At 41.9% G+C, this 19,852-nt stretch overlaps 1 non-coding gene across 1 annotated transcript; it reads left to right on the top strand.

Annotated features, from left to right (window-relative positions):
• The first annotated feature begins 994 nt into the window (after positions 1-994).
• LOC112083600 lies at positions 995-1,101 on the top strand. Its single transcript, XR_002897736.1, has one exon. It is a non-coding gene; the product is annotated as a small nucleolar RNA R71 (small nucleolar RNA).
• The last annotated feature ends 18,751 nt before the right edge of the window (positions 1,102-19,852 follow it).

The following is a 19,852-nucleotide window of genomic DNA, read 5'->3' as shown; positions in this document are numbered from 1 at the left end:
AGATGTCCTTCCTTGAACCATTCTCTGATCCTTTCCTTCAGCAATCTCAGAATCATTCTTTTTCATATCAAAACAAGCTGTCTCCCCACCTTCTTTCTCAATGTCCTCATTGAGATCACAGAACAGGAAGTCAAACTCCTCTATGATGGCGTCCTCATCATCTTTTGTCAGGCATTTGTCACTTGAGACATTGCCATGGAGAAGGTCCTCAATTTCTTGGACAGCAGCATGATTCTCATCATTTGAGAGGATTGCATTGCAGTATTCTGTTTGATGTGCAATTGATGTCCCTGGTAAAGATCTTTGAGCTTGAGAACTGCAGTGGCCCTTGTTGTTCTCTAGAGTCTTGACTTTGGAAGCCAAGGTTGAAAGCTGAGATAAAAGATCAGAATAACTGCAATCCACCTTGTTGTTAATCTCTGCCATTTTCTTGTTAAAGTCCATGGCACCACTTGCTTGACCTTGGAGGATTTGCTGGAGCAGGTTCTGCACTTCTTGATCCTTATTCTCTGAGTTCTGTTGGGGACTTTGTTGTTGGGGAGAGACAAAACCTTTTTGTTGAGTGTTTTGAGGATATAAGTTCTGGTTTGGGGGATTCTTGTAGTAGGTAAAGCCCTTTTGGTAACCTTGTTGGCCACCTACAAAGTTCACCTCAGCTGTGATGTCTTCCCTTTGAAATGTGTCTTGAAACACATGATTCACATCTCTAACAAAGTTGGCTGACTGATGAGAAGCTAAGAGAAGTGTGTCTAGCTTCTCATTGAGAGACTTGATGTCTTTCCTTGTCCTTTCCTCTTCAGCACTCACAGCTCCTCTTGAATTCCTTTCAAAGTCTGATCCATAAAGCTCATCACTCTGAGCTACATTCTCCACTAAGGTCATGGCATCATTGACTTCCTTGGTCATGAAATTACCATTTGAAGCTGTGTCCAAGAGAAGTCTGACCTTTGGTAAAGTACCTCTGTAGAATGTACTTAGCAGCTGACAATCTGAGAATCCATGGTGAGGGCATTGCATGGTATACCCTCTAAATCTTTCCCAAGCCTCACAAAATGATTCATGGTTCTTCTGAATGAAACTTGAGATTTCATTTCTTAACCTTGCTGTTCTTGATGAAGAGAAGAACTTGGTTAGAAATGCTCTTTTGCATTGCTCCCAAGTTGTGACTGATCCTTGAGGTAGAGACTTTTCCCACTGATGAGCTTTGTCTCCTAGAGAAAAAGGAAATAGCCTCAACTTGAAACTGTCCTCACTCACTCCATTCATCTTAGTTAGATCACAAACTCTATCAAAGTTGTCAATGTGATCTAATGGGTCTTCTAATGCCAAGCCATGGAACCTGTTTGATTGCACCATGTTGATCAGGCCAGATTTGATCTCAAAATCGTTTTCAGGTGTTGGGGCTTGAATCCCATGTCTTTGACCCTGAGCATTGGCCTCATCACCAGCTCCCACAACTTGTCTTGGACGTGGAGGCGGTGGCTCTTCTTGATTCTGGTGGTTTCCATTACCACCATGAGCCTGTTGCCCTTGATCCATACCCAACCTCTCAATGTGCTCAGCTCTTTCTCGTGATCTCCTTGCTTGACTTCTGGTGTTCATACACCTGAAAACAAAGACAGCACTTGAAAGGTAATCAGTAAAACAAAAGAAAATGACTTGATCTCAAGAAGATCCAAAGTCCTAATGCTAGAATGAACTCTCCAATTGGCAACGGCGCCAAATTGATAGTAGGAATTTTTCAATCCTTGATCAATTCCTCAACTACTCATGTCATTGTAGCACTTGAGGTATCAATCCAAATGGAGAGATTCTAGACACTAGAACTATGAGGATCAATTCTTAATCCAAGTCTAATAAGCAGATGAGTTGGTAACCAAGATTATCTAAAAGCATATAACAAAACAAGCAAGAACAAACAGTAATTAAGAGTTAAAAAAGCAAGAGAAACTAAACAAACACTCAAATTCAAATAAAAAGAAAGCTAAACCTCTAGATGTGATCATTGATTAGGGTGCTTTAAATGTGAATTCATGATGCTAAGCAAACAATGCAACACTTGCAAATCTTTAGTCTAGACTTCCAATTCAGATTAATTCATTCTCATGACAGAAATCCCTTTGTTAATTACCAATTCAAGACTAATTCCCATTAGTGAATAAGCAATTAACAAGCATAAGGTTCCAAGTCTAACATGACCAGACAGCCTCTTTGTGCATCAAAATAAGAGCTAAGAAAGACTGAATCTTATACAGAAAGATAAAGCAAGCATCACATGATCTCAAATTCCAATTAACTTAGAACTCTAATCTAGATTAATCCTCTCATGAAGGCACTAACCTCTACACTAATCCATTTTCAAACCAAATCATCATTTGTGAAATATGAATCAATGAGCATTAAGAAACAGTTCTAATATGCCATTCATGCATTTAACAATCATTCCCATGACATTAATGCATAAACCCTTAGTTAGCTTTCATTCAGGCATTTCATCAAACACTTTTGGTGCATGAAAAACCCAGATTCTAGACCCAAGTGATGTGCAAGGATCTAGCATTAGGATCAGCTAACTAAGGAAAGGAGAAGAGAATCTAAGCTTAAACAATCATTAATCTACATCTAAGCACCCTAATCTACACACCTAGAAGCTTAAAAGATGACTACTCACTAATCATGAAGAACACATCTAATCTTTTGCAAGAGATGATGTTAATCATGATTAGAAGCAGAAATGAGATGATGAGATGATGAGAAACAGACTTAGATTGATTAAATCCTTGAGATCTCTCTTAATCAAAAACGTTTTTACACTAAAAAGGAAAGAAAACTAGAGAGAAACTCAGAGAGAAGATGATGTCCAGGGTTTTTCTCCCAAAAAACTACATATACCTAGTGCTAATGGACCGGGTCAGCCCAGGACAAATTGGGTACTGACCCGGCTCAGTTGGTCAAGTGGAAATCCTGCGGGTCAGTCCAGTATGTCCCAGGTCGCACACCTAAGTCGCAGTAGATGAAGACTTGTCTTGTGAAGCCTGAATCGCCTTGTCTTAGCCGCACGCCTAAGTAGGAGTGTTTTGCGAGTGTTGCTGCGGCTTGGTCTCCTTCCTCTCCAACTAGCAGGGCTAAGGCGGTTTCTGGGGAATGTACAAACTGTGCGGGTTGGTCTCTATTGCACCTAGGTCGCAGGCTCAAGTCGGAGTGATTTGCGAGTGTTGCTGCGGCTTGGTCTCCTTCCTCTCCAACTCGCAGCATCCAGAGCAGCTTAGACCACTTCGCATTCCGGAGAGTGTAACTCCTATGAGACTTGTCCGAATTGAATGATTTCGGTTGCAGAAGACAGAGGACTCATTTATCTCCAACTTTGGTGAAGAAAGCTTCGGTGCTTGGGAAGTGTAAGGCTTCCTGGAGGGCACATCTTTGCAGTGCATGTACACGACCAGAGAGAGGCGTCTAGACATGTGTCCATTCCGGAGACTGTATCTTTCTGCTCATAGATCCGAATTGAATGCTCTTGGACGTTCTGGAAAGAAGATTCAAATGTCTATGGTTCTCATGAAGGACCCGGAAACTAAATCGGCCTGGAAGTGCACCGTCCTTCGCATCCATTAGAACTGATCTGCTCGGTCAGGAATACCTGCGAGACTGGGGTTCCTTCCGACAAGCTTATCTCTCTGCTCACGCGTCCGAATTCCACGATTCTACTTGCTAAGAGACCGTGATGCAATGCTCTCAAACTTCTATGAAGCACCCGCCGTCTGAATCGGACCGGAAGGCTCCCCGGACAGGCGATCATTCAGGGGTATCGGATTGCTCCGGAATGAGTGCGAGACCTGTTCGTCTTCCGATTACCATATCTTTCAGTTCTGTGGTCCAAATGCCTTGATTCCAACTGTTATGAACTCTTGACTCAATTATCTCCAACCTTTATGAAGACTCCGATAGCTGAATCTGACCGGAAGGTTCCCCGGACGGGCGATTTCGGAAACGTGTCTGCACCCGGAGATTTTGGCCGAGAGACTTGATTCGCGGTACATGAAAATGGCCGGTAAAGCTTCCCGCGGTACATGGAAATGGCCGGTAAAACCTTCCTGGCCAGCGAGAATGGCCGGTAATCTCCCAGGACCCAATTTTCCACTTTTTTCAAGCTTTGCTCACCATTCCACCTCCTGGATTCATCTTTTCAGCTCCATATTCACCTGATAGACACTCAAAACATGCAATATACTCATTGGGACCTAATGCATCTCCTAAGTTCTAAAACAAACCCTAAGGACCTAAAATGCATGAGATAAGACATGATTTGGACTAAAACATGTACACTAAATGATGCAATTTATGAATATATCACCCACATTTGGAGAAACCCTAAGTGACGTCTAGAGAGGTCTTGAGTACTATAAATACATGTCTTAGGAGCCCTAGAAATCGTGTAACCTTAGAGAACCGAATTATTTACTTCATACTTTCATTGTTTTTGCTTTAGCTGTTAGGGAGAGAGAGATTTGTTCTCTTGAACCCTTGTTCTTTCTTTTTCAATTTCGGTTTCTGTTCTACTTCTTAATACTATGTCTTTGATTTCGTTCATCATGTTTGAGTAGTTTTATTGTTGGGATTAAGAGATTTTTGATGGGGATTTATATGTTCGGTGAGGATTCCATTGGCTTTTGAGCTGAATCTTAGAACTTTTTCTTCTGAATTCGTTTTTACTGCATGAGGGTAGCGTCATGAACTACAATCTGATCCAGATGCTTGGTGACACGAAAGTGTTCATCAGGTATCAGATCTAGTTTGGGAGAGCAAAACAAACATAGGAGTGGAAACCTACCTATGGGCGATTTGTGAATTAGGACGAGTCTTAAACATAATGCATCTTTTCTCTTCCAGGGCCAGAGTGGAAACCTACTGGTCAGGGTTGAGAGAGATAGTTGTTTATGATAACGACAGTGGCGTATTCATACGTCCGTGACTCCAGTTCGAAAAGTTTAAGCTAAGATCTTACAAAATTTCCTCTCTAGCAATGTTTTGAATCGTTCGTACCCCTGAGAAAACTTCCCTGAACCCCAACGCTTTCTTCTCCATTGATTTACACCGGTTTTCTTTAAAGCTTTAGTTCAATATTGTCTTTCCTTTTTAGTTCATTTTCATTTAAGCATTAGAATATCCGTTTTTATCATTTTTATTTATTTTTGTTAAGTTTTTTAATTACGTCATTTAATTTCCGTATTCTCTTTTAATATTTCGTTTTTACATTTTAAACACACTACCAAACCCGCACAAAACCGTTTTTGTTCTAGACTTCCTTACTTTAACTTATTTCAAAGGCTTTTTGCAGGAAAAGATCCTCTTTACCTGTGGATTCGATCCCTAAGTACTACAATCGATCAGCTGTGCACTTGCGGCTATTGATTTCAATTATGGTAAAACTTGATACCCACAACACACACCACCACAATCAAGTTTTTGGCGCCGTTTCGGGGGAAGGCACGCGTTTTTTTTTCTGCAAAACCCCGAGAAAGGTTAGTAAATCGACTCTAGAACCCCCTTTTCTGCAACTTTCCGTTTTTCGGTTATTTTGTTTCCATTTCAGAAGATATGGATCCTATAAATCGAAATATACACTATGAGGAAGGTTTCTATAACACTCCTCAAGCCATAAGACGCAGAGAAGAACCCCAAGTCCAAAATTTTAGCCAAATGGATCGGTACAGCCAGCAAAACCACCCTTACCACCTCCACAGAGAGACTGTTCGAAGGAATGATAAACCAGTTCCTTGATCAGCAGATTCTCACCGAGAACACCCTGCTCAAGAAAATTGATTCAATCTCTGAAGAGTTCAACAAAAAATTCGATGAGATGGCCAATCATGTTCGAGTTTTGGAAGAGCAAACTCACAAGGACTCACCAACACTAGCTGGGATGATCCACCAAGACAAGGGTATGACATCATACAAAACTCAAGTGATATTGCTGAATCAAAACAGGAGATTAAAGAATTCAGAGAGTCCACCTCCTGGTATAGAGAGAAGACAGACGAAGAGTTGCAAGAGATCGAGCACAGGCTGAGCAAACTCGAGCTCAAAGCACGGGAGATTGATGCAAGAATGGAGCAGATGCCCAACATTGAGCAAATTGAGAGATTTTCTAAGAAATCTCCCAAAGATCCTGATGAAGATGCACAACAACGCCCTGGTATGAGTTCATATGATGCTAGTCTACCCAATAAAGAAGCTGGAGAGGTTCGTATCAAGTACAAGAAGGAAGAGACGGACTACGAGCAGTTTACATCCGGGGCCGCGGGTCCAAGCGTCCTGACCGCGGCTAAGAGCACTTTTCCCGCGGTCGCGACTCCTCTGACCGCGGGAGTTGGTCGTTCAGATATTCCTCCGGGTTTTGAGAGGAAAATAATACACCTTCTGTCCCAAGCCTCCAGCACCTAGAAAAGCAACTCAGGAAGAAGAGAATCAAGTTTCAGATGAAGAACCAGATCGGCATGAATCATTACCTTGTATGATGGCAAAGGAATGTGTTGAAGATTCAGCTGAATCTTCAATCCAAGAAGACCAGACGTGCAGCGAGATAAAGATTCCATACATTGATTCAATCATTGAATATGATGCTGCAGCCTTCTTTGGGAATCCTGTTCTGCGTTTGAGACACCAGCCAACACCTACGGAGAAAGGCAAGTTCGAATTCTCCATAAGGTCAAGACTACAAGTCAGTTTCTTATCTCTTGTTCTATTAGAGGAGAAACGTTTAAAAACATGCTATGTGATTCTGGAGCTTGTCTTAACATGATGTCCAAGGCAATTGCTTTGAGACTTGGTATTAGACACCTGCGCAGGACTAGAGCAAAGATTAGCCTAGCTGATGATTCCAATGCAACACCTCAAGGAATAGCTCATGAAATTCCTTTGAGAATAGGAGATTGCATAGTGCTTGTCGACTTCTACATTATCGAGATGAGAGATGCAACATATCCAGTGATTCTGGGATGGTCTTTTCTAGCAACTTCCGGAGCTATAATGGACTGGCCAAACCGGAGGATTTCATTTGCCAATATCGACAAAGATGTCTTCACAGAAGCTGTTCCATACAACAGCAAAGCAGGAAAACGTTCTGCAGCAGAAGAGTTTGAAGAAGAGCTTTGGAGTGACAAAGAACCTGCTAAGCAAAGCAAAGAGATGTCGAAAAAGACTTGTCTCAGGACAAGGTCTTCTTCATTGGAATAAGTCACGTCCAACACCAAAAGTCGAGCTAAACGACTTAAAACAAAAGCGCTTAATGGGAGGCAACCCATTTTAGGTATTCTTTTCTTTAGAATTTTTTCTTTCTTTTTCTTTTGATCTTTTTCTTTTTCTTAGTTTCAGGTGTTTCTTATAAAACAAAAAAGCCAAAAAAATCAAAAAACTCGAAAAAACCAAAAAGAAGGATGGTACCTGACTGCTCGGCCCAACAGGAACCAAGGAGAAGCAGGAAGAGGCCGCGATATAAACCCCTGCGGTCGCAGACGTCCGGACCGCGGGAAACCTACCGTCGGCCGCGTAGTCTTGACCGCGGCCAAGTACTTGTTTGCCACGGTCGTGCAGCCCCTGACCGCGGCACTTGGTCGTTGACATCCAAACCCGACCCAAACCACCCCTTTCACCTCATTCCACCTCACCAATCACCCTCCACCTCATTCATCACCTTCCACCACCTTCATCACCACCTAATCACCTTCCCTAACCCCTTCGAATGAATCCGGTTCATCTCCACCAGCATCCCGGATCCAGGTAAGTTCTCTTTTTTCTTACCAATTTGATTATCTATGCATTTTTCTCATCCAATCTCGACTTGTTTCACACTGAGTACAGTGTGATTTAAGTCTGGGGGAGGATTTCATCCCTTTCTAACCACTTTTCTTTCATGAGTCTTGCATTATCTATACTTTTTGCATTTTCCTTAAAGTTTTTCAAAATCGGTTTTCAAAACAAAATACGTTTTAAAGGGAATGGTGAACATGAATCAATGATAGTTGACTATGTGCTTTAGACTGTTCCTAGTGACATGCTCATTCATGATTTAGGACTAGACTAGGCGGTAGCTAAGCACATTTGAAACGAAGTACCCCAGAGGAATTTGAATGATTTCGATTTAGATGAAGGGATACACTACCTCTGTTTTATTTGGACTTAATTTGGACTTAATTTTCTCATTGAAGCATTAGACCAGGGAAATGAATCATACATTCAGGACTCCTTTATCCTTTTACCACTCTCTGTTGATCCTGAATGGCTAGTTCATCTTTAGCTAGTTCCCCACCTTAACCAATCCTCTTTCAAACCACATGCACTCTTGTTTTCTATTGTCTTATATGCAGATAAGTGCAAAAACGTTGGAGAGAAAGAGGAACGACGCAGTATTCAGTCACCAAGGACAGAGACCTGCGATTTGCCGGAAAAGTTTCCGGAAGGATTCAACACAAGAGAAACTCGGTTTGCCTTAGAAAAATCTCAAACTTTGGTACAATCTCGTCCTCTAGTCTCTCTCTCTCTTTAAAAGGCATTTCCTTTCGTTCAAAAAAAAAAATAAATAAATTCCGAAAATAAAAAAAGAAAGGAGATAAAAGCCTTAGAGAGTCTAGAGAGGTCGAATTTTAAGTCCCAAGGCAACTGGAGTTTGATTTTATGGAGTTTTGGAGATTTTTTTCTGATTCCCGGAAAGAATCTAAGTCTGGGGGAACAGCTGTTTACACCAAAGGAGGAAAGATTATGCAACAACATTTGGCAAGAAGAAGTGGCAATCCAACGGTTCAATCAAAAGATACGCGAAGAGCAAGATGTCCCGTAAACCAGCCGACGAGCACTTCCACCCGCGGCCAACAAGCGTTTTCCCGCGGTCAGGAGCATCCCGACCGCGGCAAACCACCCATTCCCCGCGGTCAGAGCACTCCCGACCGCGGCCTTCAACCTCCGAGCCCAAAAAGCCCATTTCTGAAGCCCACATTTGGAGAAATCCTAAGTGACGTCTAGAGAGGTCTTGAGCACTATAAATACATGTCTTAGGAGCCCTAGAAATCGTGTAACCTTAGAGAACCAAATTATTTACTTCATATTTTCATTGTTTTTGCTTTAGCTTTTAGGGAGAGAGAGATTTGTTCTCTTGAACCCTTGTTCTTTCTTTTTCAATTTCGGTTTTTATTCTACTTCTTAATACTATGTCTTTGATTTCGTTCATCATGTCTGAGTAGTTTTATTGTTGGGATTAAGGGATTTTCGATGGGGATTTATATGTTCGGTGAGGATTCCATTGGCTTTTGAGCTGAATCTTAGAACTTTTTCTTCTGAATTCGTTTTTACTGCATGAGGGTAGCGTCATGAACTACATTCTGATCCAGATGCTTGGTGACACGAAAGTGTTCATCAGGTATCAGATCTAGTTTGGGAGAGCAAAACAAACATAGGAGTGAAAACCTACCTATGGGCGATTTGTGAATGCTGACGAGTCTCCATTGATTTACACCGATTTTCTTTAAAGCTTTAGTTCAATATTGTCTTTCCTTTTTAGTTCATTTTCATTTAAGCATTAGAATATCCGTTTTTATCATTTTTAGTTATTTTCATTATGTTTAGTTATTACGTCATTTAATTTCCGTATTCTCTTTTAATATTTCGTTTTTACATTTTAAACACACTACCAAACCCCCCACAAAACCGTTTTTGTTCTAGACTTCCTTAATTTAACTTATTTCAAAAGCTTTTTGCAGGAAAAGATCCTCCTTCCCTGTGGATTCGATCCCTAAGTACTACAATCAATCAGCTGTGCACTTGCGGCAATTGATTTCAATTAGGGTAAAACTTGACAACCCTCACGACAGCACAATCAGCTATTCACAACTTGATTCAGCTAGCACAGAAGTATTGAGACACCAGTTCAAAGCATGGTTTACACTTGATATTATACCAGTTTTGCAATGCCTTAAGGGACCAAGCTTTTAAAATGATGCTCTCTTCAAGAAAAAATCTATCATTACTCCCATTTGCATATGATGCAACCTATATGAAAATGCAAATTAGACTCAACCTAAAATGTGAATGCAACTACATGAGCATTTTTTTGTGAAAATTTTTCTGATTTTTCCATTTAGTTTTTTTTTGGTTTTTATATGCACTTAGATGAGACTACATGAATATGCAACTAGAATGTGACTCAAGACTCAAAGTATAAAATAAGAACAGAGAAACATGATTAGTAAAAGATGAAACTCCTCCCCCACACTTAAATAACACAGTCCCTTGTGTTATAAAAGCATGAGAAAGGAGTTAAAGCAAAGCAAACAAGTAAAATGCAAAAGAGAACAGAAAATCTACATGCATATGTACAAGGTAAGGAGTGTTACCTAAGAGCTGTGGAAGTCTGACCCCAATGAGTAAGAGGGGTTTGAAGTGTGACCGGATGGTGTCTCCCAGGAGTGATGGCTGGCCTCATCAGAACCGTCGTCAAGATCCACCCATGCTGTGCCATATGTGACCAGGGCCGTGCGGTTCATGGAACTTTCTCCAACTTCCTCTCTGTTCCTTGGTGAAACCGGTATTGGAGATCCACCTTTGCAAGGGTTTTCAAGCTTCTTGATCCTCTTCTTTATCTCCTTGATGCATTTTGCCATCTTGTGGATGGTTTTGTCTTGGTACTTGCACCATTGTTGGAGAACACCAATCTTTTGTTGAGCTCTAAACCCTGAAGTGCCTGGCTCCTCCCAGTTGTAATCATCAAAGTGATATCTGTTTCCACCAAAACGTTTTTGAGGTGGAGGCAGACCAGCAACTTGAGCACCAGCAGCACTTGTAGTAGCATCTTCAGCGGTTGCTTTCTTTTCCTTGGAGGCTTCTTCTCTACAAGCTTTCTTGTACTTGAGGATTGGTGGATCAGTTTGGACATTGTACAGCTCCTCCTTCCACAAGAAGAAGTGAATGTTCCTATTTACTTGGACTGTGGTGATGGAGGGATTGGGCTGGAGAGTTTGGGCTGGCTCATTAATGAGAGACTTGAAGTTGTAAACTACCTTGGCACCAACTCTTCCTTGATGGAGGGATTGGGCTGGAGAGTTTGGGCTGGCTCATTAATGGGCTTCATTAATCAAGTCAAACCTTGCCTTGTTCTCCTTGAATCTGTATCCCTTGGCTTTCAAGATCTTTGTGACAATCCATCCATGGGTCAGCTTTGCATCCTGCTTTGTTGAAACCCAAATGCACTTTTTGTAGAACATCAAAGACCTTGCTAATTGAGAGGCAAGGCAAGGTGTGTAAGCATACCCTTCATAGGGCTGACCTTATCCCTTTCGTGCCAGATAAGGTCAGTTTTAATGTTGCTGACCTTATCCCTTTCGTGCCAGATGGCGCTGACTTGAGGACAGGTCCTTTTCAAGAGGGGGGGGATGATGCGATCATGGAACCAGAGCCTGAACCACGGGTAGAAGATCAGGTCATGGAGCAGGAACCGGACGCGGCCTTGGTCATTCCAGACGGGCCAATGACGAGATCACGCACCAGGAGGTTGGCAGGAGCCGTTCAGAAGATACTTACCGAGCCAGGAACCAGAACATGGAACCAATAACAACCGAAGCCGTGACCGTTCTCACGTACCAGGGTACTTACTTACTTCGTCCTGGTATAGTTTTTGGTACTCTTTTTCCTTACATCCGGGTTTGTCCCAATGGGTTTACCGGGTGAGATTTTAATAAGTCAAAAGCTATACCACCACAAGGCCGCGGTTCAGTACGTGCTTGGTTCACGGGTCAAGAGTTCAAGAGTCATTTTTGCTGGAGCAGCTCAAGGGTCAGTCAAAGCTAGACGAAGAGTCATTCCAAGTTTTTTAGTCAAACTCATTTATTTTCTTTGTAATTTCCTATGCATGACCCTTAGTCTGATCCGCCCCTATATAAAGGGATTAACCCTTCTCATTTTGATTCATTCACTTTTCTTAATAAAATTTTGAGACTTTTCTCCTTTTTTCTTTTGAGAACTTTGTTGATTCTCAGGTGGTTAGCCTAGAATTATTTTCGGTTTATCAAGTTCAATCCGTAGAACTTGATGCAGCCTTCGTCTGCAAAGTTTAAAGTTTTCGTTTGTTGTAATCGGGGCTTAGGGATTTTCGGGAACCTTGTTCTCACGCCTTAACATCCTTTTATTGACGAGTTCTTTTATTTTTGTACCACCCCCTTGTTTCAAACAGTTCTTCGTGAGTTTGGGCCTAAGGATTTTCGGGAGTCTTCTCTCACGCCTTAGCATCTGCTCCAAGAGTCGTTCGGAGTCAAGGATTTTTCAACCCGCCGATCCAAGTGTGTGAAGTCCTTAGGGAGATCGTATCACTCTTTGGGCTGTTAAAATGTTGAACTTTGACATTAAGACAGCCCAAGAGAAGAGGTTACTCCAGTTACATGAACTTGAAGAAATCAGACTCAATGCCTTTGAGAGTGCAAGGATATACAAGGAGAAAACCAAGATCTTGCATGACCAGAAAATTCCCCAGAGGGAGTTTAAGGTGGGAGATCTGGTTCTTTTGTTTAACTCAAGGCTCAAGCTCTTCCCTGGTAAGTTGAGGTCAAGATGGTCAGGACCATTCAGGGTTTTAGAAGTTAGGCCATATGGAGCTGTTGTGTTAGAAGGTAAAGATGGTCAAGAGTTTGTGATCAATGGCCAAAGGATCAAGCACTACCTAGTCTCACAAAGGAAAGAGGAAGCTACATCAGTTCCCTTCTTGATCCACCATCAGCATAAACTTGGTATCAAAGTCAAACTTAGAGACTTTAAACAAAGTGCTCTTTGGAGACACCCCAAGCTTATCCTTTGTAAATATGCTTTTGATCTTTTCTTTTCTTTCTTTTTATGTTTTAGGATCTTTTGATGGGCTTTGTGAGTTTTTCTCAGGTTCCAGGTGACTTTTGGAGGCCATGGCTCAGGGCTAAAGTGGAATGGAGCATGTGAGAAGGTTGGGAAAAGGGTTTAAGGCATGGAAACTTGATGGACGCTTGTGTGCTACTTGGGTGTGCGGCTCAGTCAGGCCAGATACCAACTCGCATAAGAACTCGCTGTTAACACCCACTTGGTCCTGCGAGTTATTCACTTAGCAGCAGAAGATTTGAGCAAGAAAAATGTTAAGTGCTGCTGGTCTGCGAGTTAGTTCTGCGAGTTGGATGCATGTGAGACCAAGCTGCGCTAATACTCGCTGTTTACATCGGCCTGGGCGTGCGAAAAAGACGAAGAAAAGACCAGGCCGCACACCAGGAGAAAGAGTCCCAGGCGTTCAAAGAGGGATCCCGTGAGATGGTTATGCGGCCTGAACCAAGAAAAGGCCAAGCCGCAGTAACACTCGCTGTTTACACCGGGTTGGTTATGCGGGCTGATTCAAAGGGATCCCAGGCCGCACAACAAAGAGGAGAGTCCAAGGCGTTCAAGTGTCAAAAACTGCGAGTCAGGCGTGCGGCTCGGCGTGAAGAGAAGAGCAGGTCGCACGAACATTCGCCGTTTACACCGGCCTGGGCATGCGAGACGATCCAAGGGCAGCCTAAGCCGCAAACCAGGAAAAGAACCTGTGGCGTTCAAGTGTTAAAAATGTGCAACTCAGTCATGCGATTTAGACCGGGAAGGTCCAGGCCGCTCTAATACTCGCTGTTTACACCAGTCTGGGAATGCGAGTTGGTTCTAGGATGATAGACAAAACTTTTTAGGTCTTAGGGCTATCAATCCCCTTGTCAAAGTAGCACAAAAGAGGTTGTCAATCCAAGAATGCGGTGATAGACACTAAGCTATGTGATCAGTTTCTCAATTCAAGTAAACAGGTGGGGTTTCGATTGATTAGTGACAACTAAAAACTTAAAGAAGATTAATGACTAAAGAAGTGATCAAACAAAGACAAGCAAATAACAAAATGATGATAAGAATGTATGTATGATGATGAGAAAGGTCTTAGACATGATAGTGGATTAGGGTGCTTTCAGTGTTAAACTAGTGAGCTAATGAATCATGTGATAAAGCAAACCATTCAACTTAAACATCATTAATTAAGTTAATCCTCTCATGAAGGTATCAACTTCTATGCTAAAACAGTTTCTAACCTAATCATCATTAGTGAAACATGAATCAACAAGCATTAAGAATCAGTTTAATCTGTCATTTAAGCATATAGACAATCATTCCCATGATGAATAACATTTAAACCTCTAACAACCTTGGTTCAGGCATTTCATCAAACACTTTTGATGCATGAAATGCCCAGAATCTAGACCACATATGATGTGTATGGATCTAGCATTAAGAACAGGTTGTAGAGAATGGAATATGCATGATCTAACACCTAAGCTCACTTATCTACCACTTAAGCACCCTAATCTACATATCTAAGACCTTAATATGGGGATTACTCACTAATCATAATCAACACACTAGATCCTTTGAAAGATGTGTTGTTAATCATGATTAGAAGTGTGTAAATGAAGATGGAGATGATAGATTAAGAAGAAGACAGCTTTAAACACCAAAGATTTCTCAAACTCTCTTGATTAGAACCCTTAAAAATCGATATTACTCTTCTCAAAAGGGGAGTCTTTCACCAAAGAGGCAAGAAAACAAGGAATAAAGCTTAAGTCTTGGGAATAAAACCCTAAAAACTATATATAGTCATTAAAAACAAACCGGGTCAGCCCGGAACAAACCGGGTCCTGACCCAGCTTTAGTGGATAAAGTGACGAATGTGCAAGTTGGTTAGGAGCCTCCCAGGTCGCATGCCCAAGTCGCACAGGTGAAGAAGCAGTCTTGTGAGCCTTAGTTCCCTTAGTCTCAGCCGCATGCTCACATAGGTGTGTTTTGCGAGTCTTTGTGCGATTCAGTCCTTTTTCTCTTTAACTCGCATGACCAAGATAAAATCTGGGGAGAAAATGTGTGCGACTTGGTCCTCATGTAATCTCAAGTCGCATGCCTAAGTCGCATAACCGAAGAGAGAGGCTTGAACGAGATGAAATACATGTATGCTCAGCCGCATGCCCATTTGGGTGTGAATTGCGAACCTTCATGCGGCTAAGTCTTCTCTGCTCCTAAACTCGCTCGACCATGTAGCAGGGGCCTTCAGGGATGTGTGCGGCTTGGTCTCTATCACTCTCAAGTCACATGACCGAGTCGGTGTAGATTGCGAGTCTTCATGCGGTTCAGTTCCAGGCTTGGCCAACTCGCATGCTCAAGTCGCACAGTTGTGGACTTAGCATTTTTTCTTGCTTGGGAACCTTAGAATTTATCCAGTGAAACCTTACTCGCACATCTCAACACGCAGCTCAACCTCCAGGCATTCATCTTCAGGCGTTGCGAGTTTACCAAGTCGCAAGACTATCTCTGCAGCATTTAGGTCTCCTCGGACCACTTCACACTCAGGGAAGAGTAACTTCCAGGATACTGGTCCGAATGGTGTGATTCCAGTTTCAGTAGACATAAGACTCAGATATCTTCAACTTTGGTGAAGTGCTCGAGCTCAGGTGACGTCGGTAAAGGCTCCGTTCCGCCAGTTCTTTGACGCGCGTTGCTTTGGTCTTTTATCAGCTCCGAGACATGCAGTGCTTCCAATCTCCGTAACTTTCAGCTCACAACTCCAAATGAGACAATCTCAAGTGTTCTGGAAACTAGACTCATTCCTATTGATTCTTGATGAAGACACCGGAAGTTGAATCGCATTTAAAGGCCTTCGTCCCACGCGATCAATATGAGGGTTTTGCCTGTACCAAACCATCTGTCCGAGTTGCTGTACACAGGTGAGGGCTCCTCCATGATCCCAGCTCCAAGTTGCTCCCAAAAGTCTCCAAATGACCTGAGAAAACTCCAAAAATGCAGGACACTCTAGGACCTAATGCAAATCCTAAACAAAGCTAGAACCAAGGACAAACTCTAACAAAACTAGCTAAATGTATGCATGAGACTCAATCTTTGGACAAAAATGCAATCCTAAATATGACAAATTATGAATATATCAACTCCCCCACACTTGTCCTTTGCTTGTCCTCAAGCAAAAAGAACAAATGAGGGAAAGAGGTTAGATGCATTGGGAGTTCATATTCCTTAATGAGAGAGTGTATCACTAAAAGAATTCAAGGCTCACTGTCGTAGTTGCTAATTCTAAAATGCATTGCAAACAAGATTACTCACAAAACTTTAGCCATACTTATCAATAAATGAATCAAGCTCAAGCTTAAGTTTTCACAAACAGCCATAGTTCCAACCTTTTGACATTCATTAAAGCTCATGTGAATCATGCTTATGCAAATCTTGTGAATTCACTTGTCTTGGGACAGGGTCATGAGACAAAGATGATCTCATTTAATGATTATGGTTTCCATGCAGCTCAAGGGATAAACTTTAACAGAATGCTAAGGGTAAAAGGCAACTGGTGCATACAAGAGCAGAATTGGTGGGTGTGCGGCTCACCACCCAATGCCCCAAATTGGTCTTTCACCTTAACTCTACTCCCATGAAGATTACATCCTAGCTACTCCTTTCTCAAAACATTCAGGCTTCAAGGAAGGCTTGGTTAAAGGCAGGGAACTGTCTCAAGGTGAGAGAACAGATATTTGAGCTAGCAAAGAGTGGTAAAAGGGATAAGAGAGCTCAAATATTTTTAAGGTACCCATGAGTTTACAATGACATGCACAAGCAATGATAATTGGATTGTCAAATTATGGTTCTCACTTAGATAAGGCTGGACTAATCAAAGCTTTATTCACTCAACAAGTTCAAAGCATGGATCAGTCTTGTTTTCTTTCTTGTTTACATGCAGCAAAGAACTAGAAACTAGGGCAGTGAACCGAATTCTTAAAGTGATATTCTCTCAAGGAAAAACCTATCATTACTCCCTTGAATTGATGCAGCCTACATGAATATGCAACTAGACTCGATCCTAAAAATGAGAATGCAACTACATGAACATTTTTTTTGTGAAATTTTTTTGATTTTTCGATTTTTTTGTTTTTTTTTATATGCACTTGGATGAAACTACATGAATGCATGCAAGAATGTGACTCAAGACTCAAAGTGTAAACTAAGATCAGAGAAAACATGATTAGTAAAAGATGAAACTCCTCCCCCACACTTAAATAACACAGTCCCTTGTGTTATAAAAGCATGAGAAAGGAGTGAAAGAAAAACAAACAAGTAAAATGCAAAGAGGAAAAGAAAATCTACATGCATATGTACAAGGTGTGGAGTGTTACCTAAGAGCTGTGGAAATCTGACCCCAAAGAGTAAGAGGGGTTTGAAGTGTGACTGGATGGTGTCTCCCAGGAGTGATGGCTTGCCTTATCAGAACCGTCATCAAGATCCACCCATGCTGTGCCATATGTGACTAGGGTCGTGCAGTTGATGGAACTCTCTCCAACTTCTTCTCTGTTCCTTGGTGAAACCGGTGTTGGAGATCCACCTTTGCAAGGGTTTTCAAGGTTCTTGATCCTCTTCTTCATCTCCTTGATGCACTTTGCCATCTTGTGGATGGTTTTGTCTTGGTACTTGCACCATTGTTAGAGAACACCGATCTTTTGTTGAGCTCTAAACCTTGAAGTGCCTGGCTCCTCTCAGTTGTAATCATCAAAGTGATATATGTTTCCACCAAAACGTTTTTGGGGTGGAGGCAGACCATCATCTCCAACACCAGCAGCACTTGTGGTAGCATCTTCAGCGGTTGCTTTCTTTTCCTTGGAGGCTTCTTCTCTGCAAGCTTTCTTGTATTTGATGATTGGTGGATCAGTTTGGATATTGTACAGCTCTTCCTTCAGCAAGTAGAAGTGAATGTTCCTCTTTACATGGACTGTGGTGATGGAGGGATTGGGCAGGAGATTTTGGACTGGCTCATTAATGAGAGACTTGAAGTTGTAAACCAGCTTGGCTCCAACTATTCCTTGAAGGAAACCGATCTTACACAAATGGGCTTCATTAATCAGGTCAAACCTTGCCTTGTTCTCCTTGAACCTGTACCATTTTGCCTTCAAGATCTTTGTTACAACCCATCCATGGGCAAGCTTTGCATCCTGCTTTGTTGAACCCCAAATGCACTTTTTGTAGAACATCAAAGACCTTGCTAATTGAGAGGCAAGGCAAGGTGTGGAAGCATATCCTTCATAGGGCTTCCCATCTTCATGAGTTGGCATCAACGGTTTCAGCCCCACACCAAGGAGATTCATATCACCCTTGTGAACTCTCCCAACATCAAGTTTGAAGAAGAAGCTGTGAGAGAGGATCTTGTGGACATATCTCAGCACTGGGTTCCTTATCCAAGAGGACTTAGCTGCTCCAGCTGTGTACTTCCCAGAAGCTATTGATCTCCATAGAGCCTGAATATCTTCTTTTCTAAGATTAACCTGGTTGGAGAGAGGAATGTTTCTAGGTGCAGAAAACCCAAATATCTCACTCAATTCCCTGAATGACACTGTGTAGTCCTTTCCTTTCACAGTAAACTCCATGTGTCCAAGACCATCCCCTTGAAGAATCCTTGAATCCCTTGGGTAGTACATAAAGGCATCAAAAGAAGCCAAGAACTCTTGAAACTCCTCTTCATATGCGATCTCTCTCATCTCCAAAAGTGATTCAATGCCCATGTTCCCAAGCAAAGTTTTGACATCTTCATAGATGCCAATATTTTTCAGAAAGTCCACATCAGGGAACCTCCCTTGCTGGATCCCCATTTGTTGAAACTTGGCCAGATAATCAGGTGTTTCTGGTTCAGTTTTCTTAATCCTCTTTGATGCCTCTTCAATGGTCCCTTGGTAACCTCCAGCTGAGCTGCTTGAGCCACTCTCAGTCTGTTCATCATCAGATACCACAGCCAACTGTTTCCCTTTCTTCTTGGAACCAGAAGCAACCACCATTGCTTTCTCTTCATGGCTTGTTCTTTTTGGCGCTTGATCACTTTTCCCTTGCTTTGTGACTTTCTTGGTGACTTGGCCTTTTCCTTTTGGCTGTGAAGACCCTGAGACCAAACCCTTGTCTTTGGATGCAGTGCCCTTCTTCTTGGCTAGAGAGTTGATTCTTTCAGTCATCTGCCAAGAAATTTCTCAAAAACAAGATTAGCACATGATCAAGTTTCACAAAATTTCCCAAAATTTTGAAAAAAATTGTTGCAAGAATCGATTTCAAAAGCACATGAACAAGTTTCTCAAGCCAAGCTTCAATCCAATAAGTTCATAGCAATGCAAAAACAAGAGTGAAAAGCAAGGACTCAGCAAGAAACAAGTTCATTTCTTTTCCAAGAAGAAAAAAAAAATCGATTTTTCATGAATTAACTTGCAACAATTTTCAAAACTCAAGAACAATGAATCACCAACAAAATGCTCTGTTTTCCATGACTATCTAGCACCCTAGCATTTATAAAAAATAATCCCAAGGTCTAAAACAACCTATCAAAATCGATTCCACACCTTGAAGTTCAAAAATCACCATTGAAGAACATGGAAAAAGATGAATTTTAACAGAGTGAATACCTTGGGATTATGATGCAAACGAGTTCGAAATGCAATCATGATGATGTTAACAACTCAAAAACGAGCTCAGAGCACTTTGAATCAACAAATTTGGTGGAGAAATGAGAGAGTTATGATGAAAACAATGGAGAGAAATGAGGAAAAGGGAGCAAACTCGTGGTTTTGGTGAGGAAGAGAGAGTGTGGGACAAGGTTTAGCCTTTGGACTGTTGGTCAATAGATCTACTTTTACCAGTCAAGGCTTTGACCTGTCCTTTGCTGGTTGACCGGACTCCTTTCTCTCCTTGTGCGACGTGGAACTCCCGTGACCGAGCCGCACGACCACCTCGTTGTAAAACGCTCCTTCTTTGTGCGGCCTGGCACTTC

Source organism: Eutrema salsugineum, unplaced genomic scaffold, assembly GCF_000478725.1.
Source record: "Eutrema salsugineum unplaced genomic scaffold, Eutsalg1_0 scaffold_6, whole genome shotgun sequence".
NCBI lineage: Eukaryota > Viridiplantae > Streptophyta > Magnoliopsida > Brassicales > Brassicaceae > Eutrema > Eutrema salsugineum.
Note: the sequence above shows the minus strand (reverse complement) of the source record. Positions and strands in the feature narration are given on the sequence as shown.